Here is a 16,069-nt window from a genome sequence, read left to right on the forward strand (position 1 = left end):
TTTTTACACTACCTTTTCATCCCCTTATACCCCCTCCTACCAGCAATCATCACACTGTTGTCCATGTCCATGAGTCCTTTCTCTTTTTTGCTCATCCCTCTACCCACTAACATCTTTACCCCCACTAGCTGTCATCCTGCTTTCCATCTATTAGTCTCTTCTTATTTTCTTTGTTAGTTCAGTTTGTTTCTTAGATTCCACATATGAGTGAAGTTATACGGTATTTGTCTTTCTCTGATTGGCTTATTTCACTTAGTATAATGTTCTCTATGTTCATCCATACTGTTGCAAAGGGCAAACTTTTCTTCTTTTTCTATGGATGAATTGTATTCCATTGTGTAAATGTCCCATGGTTGTTTTATCCACTCATCTATCTTATTATTATTGTTCTATTACAGTTGTCCCCATTTCCCCTCATTACTCTCCCCTGCCCTACTTACCCCTACCACCCACATTCATCCATTGCCCACCCCCCAGTTGTCTTTGTCCATGGGCTTTTAAACATGTTCCTTGACAACCCTTCCCCTACTTTTACTCTTTATCCCCCTCCCCCATCCCCTCTGGTTACTGTCAGTTTGTTCTTTATTTCTATGTCTCTGGTTCTCTGGTTCTATTTTACTCACTTGTTTTTTTGTTTTTTTTTATTAGGTTCCACTTGTAGGTGAGACCACATGGTATTTGTCTTTTACCTCCTGGCTTATTTCACTTAGCATAATGTTCTCCAATTCCATCCATGCTGTCATGAAGAGTAGGAGTTCCTTCATTCTTTCTGCTGTGTAGTATTCCATTTATCCACTCATCTACGGGTGGACCCAAACCCCACAAGATTTACAATCTTGGTGATTGTAAATAACTCTGCAATGAACATAGGAACACTTACATTCTTTTGCAGTAGTGTTTTGGGTCCCTTCGGATTTATTTCCAGAAGTGGGATCACTGGGTCAAAAAAGTAGATTCATCTTTTAAATTTTTTTAGGTATCTCTATACTGCTTTCCACAGGGGCTGCACCAGTCTGTATTCCTACCAAGAATGCAAAACGGTTCCCTTTTCTTTTTTTTTTCTTTTTTTTTAAAGATTTTATTTATTTATTTTAGAGAGGGAAGGGAGGGAGATAGAGAGAGAAAGAGAGAGAGAAACATCAATGTGCGGTTGTTGGGGGTTATGGCCTGCAACCAAAACATGTACCCTGGCTGGGAATCGAACCTGCGACACTTTGGTTCACAGCCCATGCTCAATCCACTGAGCTACACCAGCCAGGGGTTCCCTTTTCTTTATGTCCTTGACAGCATTTGTTTTTGTTGCTTTATTGATGATAGCCATTCTGACAGGTATGAAATGGTATCTCACTGTAGTTTTAATTTACATTTCTCTGATAATTAGTGATGTTAAGTGTCTTTTCATATGCCTATTGGTCATCTGTATGTACTCTTTGGGGAAGTATCTATTCTGATCCTTTGCCCATTTTTAATTGGGTTGTTTATTTGTTTGTCTATTTTTTGGTGTTGAGTTTTGTAAGTACTTTGTAAATTTTTGATAGTAACTCCTTATCAGATGTATTGGCAAATAGGTTCTTACATTCTGCAGGTAGTCATTTTATTTTGTTCATGATTTGATGCCAATAATGAACCAACAGAAAGGGAAATCAAGAAAACAATCCCATCCACAATTGCCTCAAAAAGAATAAAATACCTAGGGATTAAACTTAATGAAGGTTGCAAAAGACCTGTGCTAGGAAAATTATAGGACACTGAAGAAAGAAACAGAAAAAGATACAAATAAGTAGAAGCACATACTGTGTTCATGGATAGGAAGATTTAACATCCTTAAATTGTCCATACTACCCAAAGCAATCTATAGATTCAATAAATTGCTATGAAGATTCCAATGATGTATTTCACATAACTAGAACAAATATTTCAAAAATTTATATGGAACCACAACAGACCCTGAGAAAGGGCTTTTCTCATAGCAACAATGATCCTAAGAAAGAAGAACAAAGTTGGGGGAATCACACTCCCTAATATCAAACCATAATATAAGGCCATCGAATCAAACCGGCATGGTACTGGCATAAAAACAGACACATGGATCAGTGGAACAGAAAAGAGAGCCCCAAAGTAAACCCACACCTTTATAGTCAATTAATATTCAACAGAGGAAACAAGCACATACAATGGGCTAAAGACAGTTTATTCAATAAATGGTGTTGGGAAAATTGAACAGATACACACAGAAAAATGAAACTAAACTAACTTCTTACACCACACAAAAGAATAAATTCAAAATGGATTAAGGACTTAGTGTTAGACCCAAAACTATAAAAATCTTAGAAGAAAACATAGGCATCAAAATTTCAGACACTGCTCATAGCAGCTTTTTATTGGATATACCTCCCTAGTCAAGGGAAATATATATAAATAAATAAATAAACAAATGGAACCACATCCATTCTTATAAGTAGAATAAATCAGAACTCACAAACTGGAAGTTTTATGCTGTTAATGGTCTCTTGTGGGTTTTATCTTGTGAATCTTCAGTGATTTTCTTGAGGTTTAGGTGAAGCAAATTTTGCAAATTATGCTTATAAGCATGATGGTTTTCCTATTTTCAGTGAATTTTCTCTAGTTTGTATTCCATAAGGCAGAGAATCTTCTCAGATGAACAATATTTTTGATCCTTTTATGTCATGATTTTCATTTATTTTTGGTCTTCATATTTATTTTTTATTTTTTTATTGTTGTTCAATTACAGTTCCATTTTTTCCCTGTTGCTCTCCCCTGCCCCACCCACACCCCTGCTTCTTCAATTAATCCCCACACTTGAATGTAATTCACACCCTTGATTATAACTTTAGAGAAAATGATGGCAAAGACAAATTTATTTTTAGTGCCTAGGACATATGCTTGCCTTTTCCCTTCCTACTCTCTAGCATATAAATCATATACCATATTTCTGTAACCAATCTGCTCTGCTGCTCTTCTGTCCTATCTTCCATCAGGGCTGCTAGACACATTCATATTAAAACTACCAAAATGCATGTTTAAATTGTTTAAAATAAAAAAATTACTTTTTTTTGGCTTTTCAATTGGAGATTTCTATTCAAGTGCTTTCACATTTAAATAAGAGAAGAAGGGATGGTTGTAAAATTTGATGGCATAAGAATTTTAGATCAGAGATTTTTGTTGATGATTACATTATAATGTTAAAAATTGTTATATTAAATGAAGTACAATAATGCTCCATAGCTGAATGAACAATACCTATTTACAGTAAATATATAGATAAACAAGCTATTTTGACTTCAAAAAAGTCAAGGAATAAGCTAACAATCAGTGAAGAAACCTTAATTAATTGTAATGCTCATATCAGGAGGAAATTTCTGAATTAAAGACATATGGCATGCCAATAGCTTCTCTTACTTAGATCAGAAGTCTGATGTACAGTCCACTGGTTAAATTTGATCCAACACCCATTGTTCTTATTGAAATACGGCCACACTCCATTTATTTAGATATCGTCCAAGGTTACTTTCCTCCTGCAATGGCAGATTTAAGTTGTTACTCAGACCACATGGCCTACAAAGTCTGGAATATTTACTATTTGACCGCTTACAGAAAATGTTTAATGATCCCTGTCTTAAGTTGAATCCCTATCAGACTCAGAATAGAGTGAGACTACTGAGCTCATATAAATGCATAATCTGAATGAGTATATGTTACTGAATGAATTGAGAAGCATGCTTACAGGTTTACAATACGAAACTGCTTAGTTTGTCAGCAAAGGAGGTTGCAGATTATATAATTTCCTATCTGAGCTCAGTGAAATTAAATACTCCACAGTGTCCTCCATAGCCTTATTTCCTGATAGTGTTAGAGCAAGTAGTATATGGACTGACCTGGCAAACATATACATTTTTTTTTTATTTTCATTTATAGATGATGTCACAAAAGGCACAACTATCTGAAGTTGCATTATTAACAATCTTGAGGGAGGATGTTTGTTGTTACAATGACTATAGTTTGCACGGCAAAGTCAAAATAATACCAGAATTTAAAATTAGCAGATAAATGAAGATAGGACATATGTCATACAAGCCTGGGTTTGTACAACTTGAGATTACAGCGTTGACTTGCATGAAACTTTGCAGTCAAAGGTAAAAGTTCAAGGGTGCAATGGAGTGGGTGATGTACCAAACAACTAAAGGTAAAAAGAAAACTGCCACAGTTGAGTTTATAGTTTAACCCTTAGATTGATGACAAAGAAAAACACTAAACAATAAAATACACAAAGAAAAAAATATGTAATTGGAGAGGGAGACAATGTTATCTTAGTGAATTCAAAGCAGTTCTCAAGGAAAGGCTATATACCTTATTAAGTCCATGCCATTCTTTCAAAAGAGAAATAATTAACACTACTTTTAAAAATTAAAATAATTTAATTGTAGTTAATCCACATATTAGATGAGGGTTATTAAATATTTAGGTTTCCATTTAGGTTAAATTTAATGGATCTGAAGTATTTAATAATTTTAAATAAAAATATTACATTCAACCTCAACACTTTTCTCATTAGAGAACAAATACTTGAATAATCCCAAATGTGTATACACGCTATCAGGGTTTCTTTAGGTGGCATTAAAAGTCATACATTATTTTAGAAAGGAAGCCCTCCTTCCCCATTTGTACTTACTATTTGCTACCATAAAATTCAATATATGCCCAGTGACTATTTTGTAAAACAGAATGTACTCTCACTTTACTAATGATTTTTGTTTGCCTGGTGTTAAAGACTTGCCTTACTTGATATAAGTTTTTACTTGGAGTCAGCAGTGTAGCAGTAAGAAATTTTTTCAGCTGCTTGTACTTGCTGTTTATATGCAGTAATGTAGACAAGCATTTTTTTAAGTTACACTAAATTAGAGGGTTCTTGATATTGGTTCCACAACTCAAGAGTTTCAAGAGAAAGGCTCTGCATTTCTCCTGGTGTGACTCTGTCACACAGTGTGCAAAACCCCACAGGTGAAGGAACTTGAGGGTGAAGATGAGATGAGTATTGGTTTTATTTACTCTGTAGTTCCAGGGAGACCAGAGATAGTATTTTCCAGGAGATGATTAGAAGTACATGTTAAAATCAGAAGAAATGGGGATTCATTTTTATTGAGATGATAGTTGAAGACTACCACTTCAAGAAGTTTGGCAGTGAATGTGAGAAGAAAAGAAGTCTGAGAGAGAAATAAGCCAATGGAAATCCTTTATTGGGATGAGGAAGATTAGAACACATTTTCAGTAGAGATGGTTTTGTCAGTGGAGACAAAACTTTTGGTGGAGAAAGCCAAAAGTTAACTCTATAAATTTATTTTATATCTTTTACAGAAGGATTCTCAACTTCTTGTATTAATATCAGAGAACATATTCCTATTAGAAAAATTTAAATTCACAAGTCTCCCAAGCCTGACCTTGAGGAGACTATGTGCATTTTATAACGTCCAGCAGATTGAATCTTTCATGTACAGTTTAAAAAACAATCTAGAATTAAGTGCTTTGTTATTTGAGTCCAGTTTCTTCAGAAATTTCCAGACGATAGTAATAGCCACCTACTGCTTAGTGTAATGGTAAATAGGTTGATTTAGATATGGCCATTTTATCTAAAAGAAAAAAGAAAATGAGTGCATGTGAACAAGATTGGATTACAAGTACACACTTATTTTCCCTTTGAAAATGAAACCAGTTGGCAGCCTTACCAATGAACAGCATTCAGTGTTATCTTACTCATCTGCTTGAGTTTTGGAATGTTGAGTCTTATGGTAATTGCATATTACATCTACATACTTCAAATGAGTTTATAATGGCTATTATCATCAAAAGGAATAGGAAAACAACCATGATTAGCCTTTTTATGTGAAGAGTTACCTCCTTATTTTGGCATTCAGTTTGAAATTATTATGAAATTAGCTATGAGTTTGAATAATTTTATTTATTTATTTTTGTGTTTCAATAGTGGGAGAAAATGAGTTCCTTCACCTTATGCATTTCTATAAAAAGTAGAAAATGCTAGCAGTTTTATTAAAATAAAAACCTTTCTCCCTAACTAGTATTTTTGTTAAATCAAAGAAAGAGGCTAAAATAAACCATTCTGATGTTTTTTTCTAGTTTGAGTTGAAAGTGAGCTAACTTGAAATAACAAGTATTAAATTCATTATTGCACTTTATATTCTCTCCCAAATGCTTAATTATCACTATCACAAGTCATTTCCTAAGACAAATGTTCCCTGGTAAGGGAACAAGGACATGACTCCATAGACAAACATTGATGATATGGTTGACTTTACAAAAACTATTACAATACTAAGACACTGTCTCATACATGTCTCATATTTGACATGCAGTAAGAATGTTCATTTTATCACAGAGATTCTGAAATGCTACAGGGAAAAAAAAGAAAAATGGAAAATAGTGACTTTCTATTGTCTATCATGGCCAGAGTCCTGTCCCTTGCCGGTTGCTGGAACACTGACTATTTGTCTGTGGGACGTATTTGAGCCCCGCTGATGATAACTAGGGGTGTAATCTCAGGAGACTGCATGAGCACTGTCTAAACTTTCCAGATATTGATTGTGCAGCCAACGCACATAGTTCTTAAGGATTTTCAGCTCCTCAGAAAACTAGCCTTCTGCTCTGTGCTAGCCTATGTGGCTTCGAGAACTGCCAGTGGCTATGACTGGAGTGACCTCTTACAAGAGTGGACTGAAACTTTGACTTTGGAGTTCTGTGGATGATTGTAAGTTACAGAGGGCTAAAGAAATCTTCTTGGGATTTGTGTTTTGTTGGAAGAAGGGTAGCAACTTCTTTCTCCAAGAAAAATAAATTGTAGCATTGAAGTTAATTGGGAAGAATTAGTTTAGTTTACAGAAAAGTAAATTGTGATTTGTGGTATGGTGCTAAGTACAGTAAACTATGTGTAAATAAAAACATTTCTTTATATTATATTATTTGCTTAGTCCAATCACTATGTCTCTAGTTTTCCATTTGCCAACTCGGTTGTATTACATATTGAAGAATTTCAGGGGCACATTTCTTAAAATACTTAAAATAGCAGCCCATTAACAATGCTTCTGTGAATATTTGTGTACAGTTCCAGAAATTTTATTTTAAATTTTATACCTCTTTACTGGTATTTTTATTTTGTTCACACATCATCTTTTTCACTATTTTCACCTCTTCCATTCTTTAACTACCTTTAAAATAGTTGTATTATAATCTTTGTCTAAAATATTTGCCATTAGATTTTTTTCAGGAATAGTTTCTGCTAATTTTTTTCTTCTTTTTTTTATATACCTTATAATCTTTTTTTGAAATGAGACATCTGGATTTAATAATGGGTTAGACCGGGGAATCAGATACTTCACTTCCCTGGTGTTGGCTGTTTTTGTTATTATTTTTATGTTTTTGATTACTATAGGTTTCTCCATGCTGAGAATCAGCCTGAATCTTAATTTAACTGAATTAATTAAATTAACTAATTGATTAATTTCTTAGATCTTTTCTTAGCCTTTAGCTGGGCATCTACAGTCACTAATTTTTTCCCATATATTCACCTGTTCTTGAATGTCCACATTTTTGATGTCTGGCTCACAAAAGTAAAAAAGAAATGCTTAAAAAAAATGAAGGATGTCCCTGGCTGGCATAGCTCAGAGGATTGAGCGCGGGCTGTGAACCAAAGTGTCGCAGGTTCGATTCCCAGCCAGGGTACATGCCTGGGTTGCAGGCCATAACCCCCAGCAACCCCACATTGATGTTTCTCTCTCTCTCTCTCTCTCTCTCTCCCTCCCTTCCCTTTCTAAAAATAAATAAATAAAATATTTTTAAAAAATGAAGGATGTAATAAAAACCACCAGCCCATTAAATCTCCTATAAATCACTTTAGCTGGAGTGGAATGGGCTTGCAATAATGGGGGGGGGGGGGTGAAACAATGGCTGCCCACCTCTTTATCTATACCTCTATGATCAGAAGCAGCAATCAGAGATCAGAACACAGATCACCAATATTTGGAGGAAAATTCCTTTTCCCTCCTACTTTTTCTCCTGAAAATTTCTCCAGAAACATGGGCTCAGTTACCTGCCTCATGGCTGGGAGTGAGGGATGGTACCTCCTACTGTGTTAAGACCTGAAATTGATGGAAATTAATTGCAATTTACTGTCCAATTACTGCCCCAGACATTGTAATCCTTCAACATGTGCTATAGTTGTAAAGTAGTTAATCAGACAGATCCTGCCAGTACTATTGTCTGGTTGGAGAAACAAATTTCTGGTGCTTCCTACTCTGCTATTTCAGAGTCCTCTCTCATAATTTAACTTGCATTTCCCTAATGACAAATGGCATGAAGCAAATTTTCATATGCTTACTAGCAATTCATATATCTTTGGCAAAATGTTTATTCAAACCCTTTGCCCACCTTTTAAATAGGATATTCTTAAATTAAAAACTTTGTCTTTTATATATTTTACATACAAGTCTTTTTTAGCTATGCAATTTACATTCTTCCCCAGTGGTATCACTTATGTTTTCATTTTCTTATTGGTGTGTTTTTGAGCACAAGCATTTTAGATTTTGATAAACTCAAATTTGTTAATAATTTTTGTTTGTTTTATGTACCATGCCTTGTGTTAGAGCTTCTAGCCTAAAAGTGTCAAGATTTTCTCCTCTGTACTTACCTTCGTAAACTCCTTTATAATCTTTTTAACTCTTACATTTAGGGGTATAAGCTATTTAAGGGGGGTTATAATCTATTTTTAATTAATATCTGTGTATGTTGTGAAAAGTAAGGGTTAAAATCCTTTTGTGTGTATTTTGTTTTGTTTTGTTTTTGCACAAGAAATATCCAGTTGTTTTAATATCATTTTTTGAAAGACTACACTTTTTCAGTGAATTGCCTTGGAAACTTTGAGGAAAGAGTAATTGAGCCCTGACTGGTGTAGCTCAGTGGATTGAGCTCGGGCTTCGAACCAAAGTGTTGCAGGTTCAATGCCCAGTCAGGGTACATCCCTGGGTTGCAGGCCATGACCCCCAGCAACCGCACATTGATGTTTCTCTCTTTCTATCTCCCTCCCTTCCCTCTCTAAAAATAAATAAATAAAATCTTTTTTAAAAAAAGAGTAATTGAACAGAAAAGTAAAAATTTATTTCTTTTATTCCATTGATCTATATAACCATCCTTTCACAATTTGCTTTATCATCTTTACAGTGGATTTATAGTAATTTTTGAGATCAGTAATGTAAGTCCTCAAAATCTACTTTTTATCAAAAATTTTTGGGTCTTCCAGTCCAATATATTTATTTACAAATAAATTTTAGTATCAATATTTCAATTTCAAAAACTGCAGTTGGAATTTGATGGGAACTGCAATGTATTTTACACATCAATGTGTGGGTATTTATTAATGCTTAAAAATATTGAATTAATGCTTCCAAAATATTATTGGGTAAAAAAATGCCTCTATGCATTTTAGGGAGCCTTTAATATATCTCTGCAAGTTTTGTAGTTTTCAGAGCATGGGTGCTTCTTTTGTTAAGTACATGCTATTTTTCAAACACTATAAATTGAGGTATTTACTAATTTGATATTTAGCTATAGATTGCTTGTATAGACAATTAATTTATTTATGTTTACTCTGTATCTGGTGATGTTGCTAAATATGTTTATTAGTTCTATCAGTCTGTGTTTTGTTTAGTGTTGTTTGTTGGAATTTTTATGTCATAAAGCAATGAAGACAGTTTTATTTAACCCTCTTCAATCTGGATGATTATAATTGTTTTTGTTATTTAACTAAATAAAAGCTCAAGTAAAATATTCAATAGAAATGACAAAAGTGCATATATTTTGTTTCTGATTCTAGGGGTAAAGCATTCAGTTTTTACCATTAAGCATGATGAACTGTAGTTTTAAAATTTTTTTAAGATGCCCTTTGTGAGGTTATAAAGTTTCTTTACTTTCACAGTTTGTTGAAAGTTTTTACAATGAATTGCTATTGTATTTTGTTAAATACATTTTTTCTATAACTATTGAGGTAATCATGTGTTTTTAACCTTTATTCTAAAACCAGAAAAGTTGGCATTCATGCTTCCTATCACTACCAGAACCAATAAGTAGAGACAAGGATTGATCTTTATGGGCACTTTATGCAGATGTGGGCTAGCTGAGAAGACAGTGGGTTATGTAACCTCAAAAATCATCTTAACACTTCATCTCAAGTTGACCTTTTTATAAGGAGAAGAAAAGGTAGGAAAAGAGGTTGGAAAAAAAGGTTAATCAGAAAATTTGCAGTCTGGTGGCGATTTTCCTGGTACTTCTTTATGTGTTAATTTACAATTCTTTATCTGCTCCCTCCTGAAACACAATGGCTCAGATACCATCTCCTACACTTGCAGACCCCCTGGGGCACAAAGGTTCAATTGCTTGTGAACTTCCTGGAGTCAAATAGTCCTGCATTCCAGTTCCTGGAATAACAGCTTTCCACAGGCATTAATCACTTAAGCTTATCACTATAGCTAGGGCTAAAATTTTTAACTCTTGAGTTCCCCTATCAAGCCCCTCACCCTGTTAGCGTGCAACTACCTTATTTCTATAAGATTAGTTTACAAAGTAAAACAGATACAATTTTTAAGAATCATTTGCTGTTGAATAAACAGTCCTTCCACATATTAGACACTGTTGCAGGCAACTTGATGTGACTAAAACCATAAGATAGTTAGTGGTAGTGTTGCAATTCACACAAAACCGTTTTTAGTACTGTTGACAAAAGTTGCACATAATCCTGCTGGGGCTGCATTAGCATTTTTAAAAAATAAAACATTTCCCTGTTCTTTAGAGTTACCATAGGCCCCTGATTATCTTTCTAGAGGAGTGCAAATGCCTACAAAACATGAGATAAAAGTTTGTTCAACAAGGCTCCAGTCTACTTTTTTTTTCCAGTTGGCATTCTGGGGATCCTGTCTTCTAAGTCTTGAATAGCAACTTAAATCCAGGGTCAAAGGAACGCAGCAAACCTGCGGGGCAGAGATCTGCAATACCAGCAAGGTCATTAATCACGGTTAAAGCCTGACATAAATGTTTATAATTCTTTATTTTCACTTCTTGATCTACATGCATATCCCCCACCCTAGTGATAGCCTGAAATGGTCACCCATACACAATTTTATGAGGACCCAATTGAATCCCCCTTTGAGAAGCCACCCTTATTTTGAGCAGGGCAATAACTAAAACTTGATACCAATGGAGACAAGTTTCTTGACACAGTTTGGCTATATTTTTCCTCTAGAGAAGATTCATCTTCTCTATTTTCCTAGAAGATTGAAGTATCCATGCCATGAGTCTCTACCTAATTCCTAAAAATTGTCTAAATTTCTCCATTATTTTTGAAACAAAAGCAGATTCATTTTCACTCTGGATACTGCTGGGTAGGCCAAAATGAATAATTATTTCCTTCAGTAAGGCTTTCACTACTGCCAAGGATTTCTCAGTTCTAATAGGATAGTCTTCTACCAGTCCTGGAAAGGTATCATCAAAGGCCAAAACCATATCCGATCTTGGACCCTTGGTGTCTGAGTAAAGCCAATTCACCAGACCTCAAACAGGCACTGTCCTTGATATTGTTTCCCTTCTTTCTTGTGATGGGTGTCTGTCCTGGGGTTGTTATTCTGGAACATAATACATGTAGCTATTATTTTTCCACATGACTTTAGAAATTTAAGCACCTGTGAGCTACAATTTAATATAGACGATCTATTGACCATGAAATATGTCACTCTGGTATCAATCAAAATGTCTACAATTTATCTCCCCCACTGTTAATTTTACCCAAGTTCTCACACTCTGACCTCCTTTTCCCTTGCTCAGGGCACTCATTTTTTGCAATGCCCTTTTCCCTTGCAATATGATTCCATGCCTGAGCAGGGGCTCGTCCTTCACCAAATTTGGTTCCCTCGTGAGTATGGGATGGAGAACCTACTTCAGCCTCACCTCCTTTTGCTCCCTCAACTGAGTAAAGAGAAGGATTCTCCAGGGGTGAAGGGACTGTGGGGTTGCTGACTATGCTTGTAGTAGCCATCCGGATCTCCCTGGTCCCTCTTTTCTGAGTTTCTGCTATCTGCCACAGAGAAATGCCATTTCTTATGGACCATTTTCCCATTTTGCTAATCTTTGACAAAATAACTCTAATTACAGTAAGTACAGTAATTTAAAGACACAATCAGTGGCCAACATTCTCCTGAGTCCAGATTATACATGAGCAAGAAGTATTACAATACATGTTTTATCTTAATAGGTATAGGTTAGCCAATCAGCCAGAATTCACCCCAAAGAACTGTTTCCTGAAATAGAGGCTTTCCACCACTTTGTGCGACACAGAATTCTGTAATATCACAAAAACCAGAAGGAACTCACCCCAAATGGCTATTTCTTGGAATAGAGGCTTCCTTCCCCATTCTACCAGAGAGAGCTCTGTAATATCACACAAAACAGAAGGAATTGTGCCTCAAAGGGCTGTTTCCCAGAATGGAGGCCCCCAAGTTCTCCCACATAGAGCTCTGTAATATCACACAAACTAGAAGGAAACTTAATGACTGATGACCATTCTAAGTCATAGCCCAGGACTTCAATTCTGACCAGAAAGTACAGTGATTCATTGAAAGTGAAGGCAGCAGTGTCAGGAATGGGAGGAGTCTCCAAGTGACATCACTTAGCAGCTGCTAGGGAGTCTCCAAATCTGTATCCTGGGGTCACCCAATTTAGTCAGTTATTGGGACTCCCAGCCAAATACTCAGACTTACCAGAGAGTCTCAAGAGAGTCCCACCAGAATTGCCAGAAAATGAAACTGGACAGCTTGGTGTTTGTGCTGCCTGTCACTACCAGAACCAGTAAGTAGAGACAAGTATTGATCTTTATGGGCACTTTATACAGATGTCAGTGATCTGAGAAGATGGCAAGTTATGTGCCCTCAAAAACTTTCTTAACATTTCATCTAAAGCTGATATTTTTATAGGGAGAAGAAAGAGTAGTAATGGGCTGTGGGGAGGGGGTTAATCAGATAAGAGGTGCAGTCTTGTGGCTATTTTTCTAGTACTTCTTTATCTGTTAATCAACAATTCCTTACCTGTATTTCCTCCACAGGAACACAGTGGCTCAAATACCATCTCCACCACTTGCAGACCAAAAGGACACTAAGGTTGAATTGCATGTTGACTTCCTGTAGTGATGTAGGTCGTGCATTCCAGTTCCTGGAATAACAGTTTTACACATGCATTAATCATTTAAGCCTATCAACTATTATTAAGGCTAAAATCTTTAACTTTTTAGTTCCTCTATCAATTCTATTAATATAGTTTACTAAATTAACAGGTTTCTGCATTACATTATTTTATTTTTAAATTGTATTCTATTGAGTATGCTATTATAGTTGTCCCAACTTTCTCCTTTGAACCTCTCCCAAAACTCCTCCAACTCCCTCAGGTAATTCTCACACCATTGTCCATGTCCATGGATCATGCACATGTCAGGATAGGTAGTATACGAAGGCAGGGAGAAGCAAGGAGACATGTCTCATTCACTAACTCAGCAGTACTGAGCCTGGTCCAATAAGATTACCAGGTGTTCCAACATCACAAGAAATACCATTCTAGCACTGGAGGAAAGGAGCCCTTGAAATTCTGTATGTGTCATTTCCACTATCTGGAAGAAAGCCTTTGAAATCGTGTATTTATCACAAGGTCTAGAAGGGGGAAGAGGATGAGGTCCACAGTGTCCAAAGAAAAAGCCCATAAAACAACTCTGGTTAATTGCCTACTTCTGGTCACCATCTATTCTATAAGAGGATACCTAGTGCTTACAGAAAGAGCCCATAAATAACTGGGTAACTATCTCAACTTTAATCAATTGCCTTCTGTCACAAATCTCTTTTACAATAATATGACCATATGTGGTTGAGAACAAGATAAGAATTCAGGCTAACAGGTCCCAACCCACATGCCTGCACTTGGGTAGTCATATCCCCCTGGGGGAAGTTGATAACACCTTTACCCACCAATCAATATGTAACTTCCTCACCCCCATCTTGACAACTATAAAAGTCCTCAGGATGAAGGATCTGATGCTTTTTGCTGCCCTTGCTCTTGCCACCCTTGCTTTCTGCCACTCAAGCCTATGTTTTTCACCCCCACATTGGCAAGGCCCATTCTCTTCCAAGAGAAAATATTACTAAAAGACTTTGCTTGCATGCTAATAAACTTGCTGATATGTTACTTTACTTGTTGGCAAGAGGAACTAAGTTTTTTCAGTAACAAATATATGTTCTCTGGCTACTCTATTTCCTATGCCATATTTGACATTCTCATGACCATTCTGTAACTACCAATTTACACTTTAAATCCTTTCACCCCTTTTGCTCATTCCCCTAATACACCCCCAATCTGGCAACCATCAAAATGTTTTCTATATCTATGATTCTGTTTCTGTTCTGCTTGTTTATTTTGTTTTTTAGATTAAATTGTTGAAACATATTGTATTTATCATCATCTTCTTCTTCTTCTTCTTTTTCTTCTTCTTCTCCTCCTTCTTTTCCTTCTTCTTCAAGAAGACCCTTTAACATTTCATATAATAATGGTTTGCTGGTAAGGTACTCCTTTAGTTTTTTCTTGTCTGGGAAGCTTTTTATCTGTCATTTGAGTCTAAATAATAGCTTTGTTTGGAAATCTTGGTTGTAGAACCTTGCCTTTCAACACTTTGAATATGTCTTGCCACTCCCTTCTAGCCTGCAAAATTTCTTTTCAGAAATCAGTTGACAGTCTTATGGTAGCTCCCTTGTATGTAACTAAATGCTTTTCTCTTCCTGCTTTTAAGATTCTCTCTTTGTATTTAACCTTTGACATTTTAATTATGATGTCTCTTGGGGTGGGCCTCTTTGGATCCATTGTGTTTGGGACTCTCTGTGCTTCTTGCACTTGTATATCTATTACCTTCACCAAGTTAGGGAACTTTTCTGTCATTTTTTCAAATAGGTTTCCAATTTCTTATCTCTCTTCTCCTTTTGGCACCCACATGATCTAAATGTTGGCATACCTGAAGTTGTACCAGAGACTCTTTACATTGTCCAATAAAATCCTCATTTTATTGGATTTTTCTTCTTGCTGTTCTGATTGGTTGTTTTTTTCTTCCTTACATTCCAAACCACTGATTTGGTTCTCAACTTTATCTATTCTACTGTTGATTCCCTATAAATTGTCCTTTATTTTAATTAGTGTACCTTTCATTTCTGGCTGGATCTTTTTTTATTCTATTGAGGTCCTCACTAAGTTCCTTGACCATTTTTATAACCAGTGTTTTGAACTCTTCATTTAGTAGCTTGCTTGTCTCCAGTTTGTTTAGTTCTTTTTCTGGAGTTTTGTTATGTTCTTTTGCTTGGGTTATGCTACTTTGTATCCCTATCTTGGCACCCTCCTGTGTTTTTTTCTATGTATTAGGTAGAGCTGTTATACCTCCCATGCTTAGTAAAGTGGCCTAATATACAAGGTGTTCTGTAGGGTTTAGTGGCACAGCCTCCCTATTACCCAAACTTGGTACTTGAGAGGCATCCACTGTGTGGGCTATGTACAACCTCCTATTATAGTTGAGCCTTGATTGCTATTAGCATGCCCAAGGTCAGCCATCATTTGTGTTGCATCTGGGGTCACACAGCATAAGCTACAAAGCCATCTGCAGGTGGCTGCTACTTGTGCTGGGCTTGGAGGTGCCAAGGCAAGGCCAGGCTGTGAATCAAGGCCAGCTGCTGTTAGGACCTGGCTTGGGTCAACTTAGTAAGAATTACAGGTTTGGTTGAAGCCAGATGCTCCTTGTTTGAGAGAATATAGGAAAATCAGATGCATGGGCCAAGACAAGCCATTTGCATGGAACAGCCACTGGAAACGGCTTGGGTGTGCCTGACAGTTGGGTGGTTCAGGGCCTCAGAGAATCATTAAGGTGTGGCAAACAATGTGAGCCAAGTTGATGTAGCCTCAGATATGGCACCCACCTGTAGGG

Source organism: Phyllostomus hastatus, unplaced genomic scaffold, assembly GCF_019186645.2.
Source record: "Phyllostomus hastatus isolate PE091 unplaced genomic scaffold, TTU_PhHast_1.1 phas_contig_1, whole genome shotgun sequence".
NCBI classification, from domain to species: Eukaryota; Metazoa; Chordata; class Mammalia; order Chiroptera; family Phyllostomidae; genus Phyllostomus; species Phyllostomus hastatus.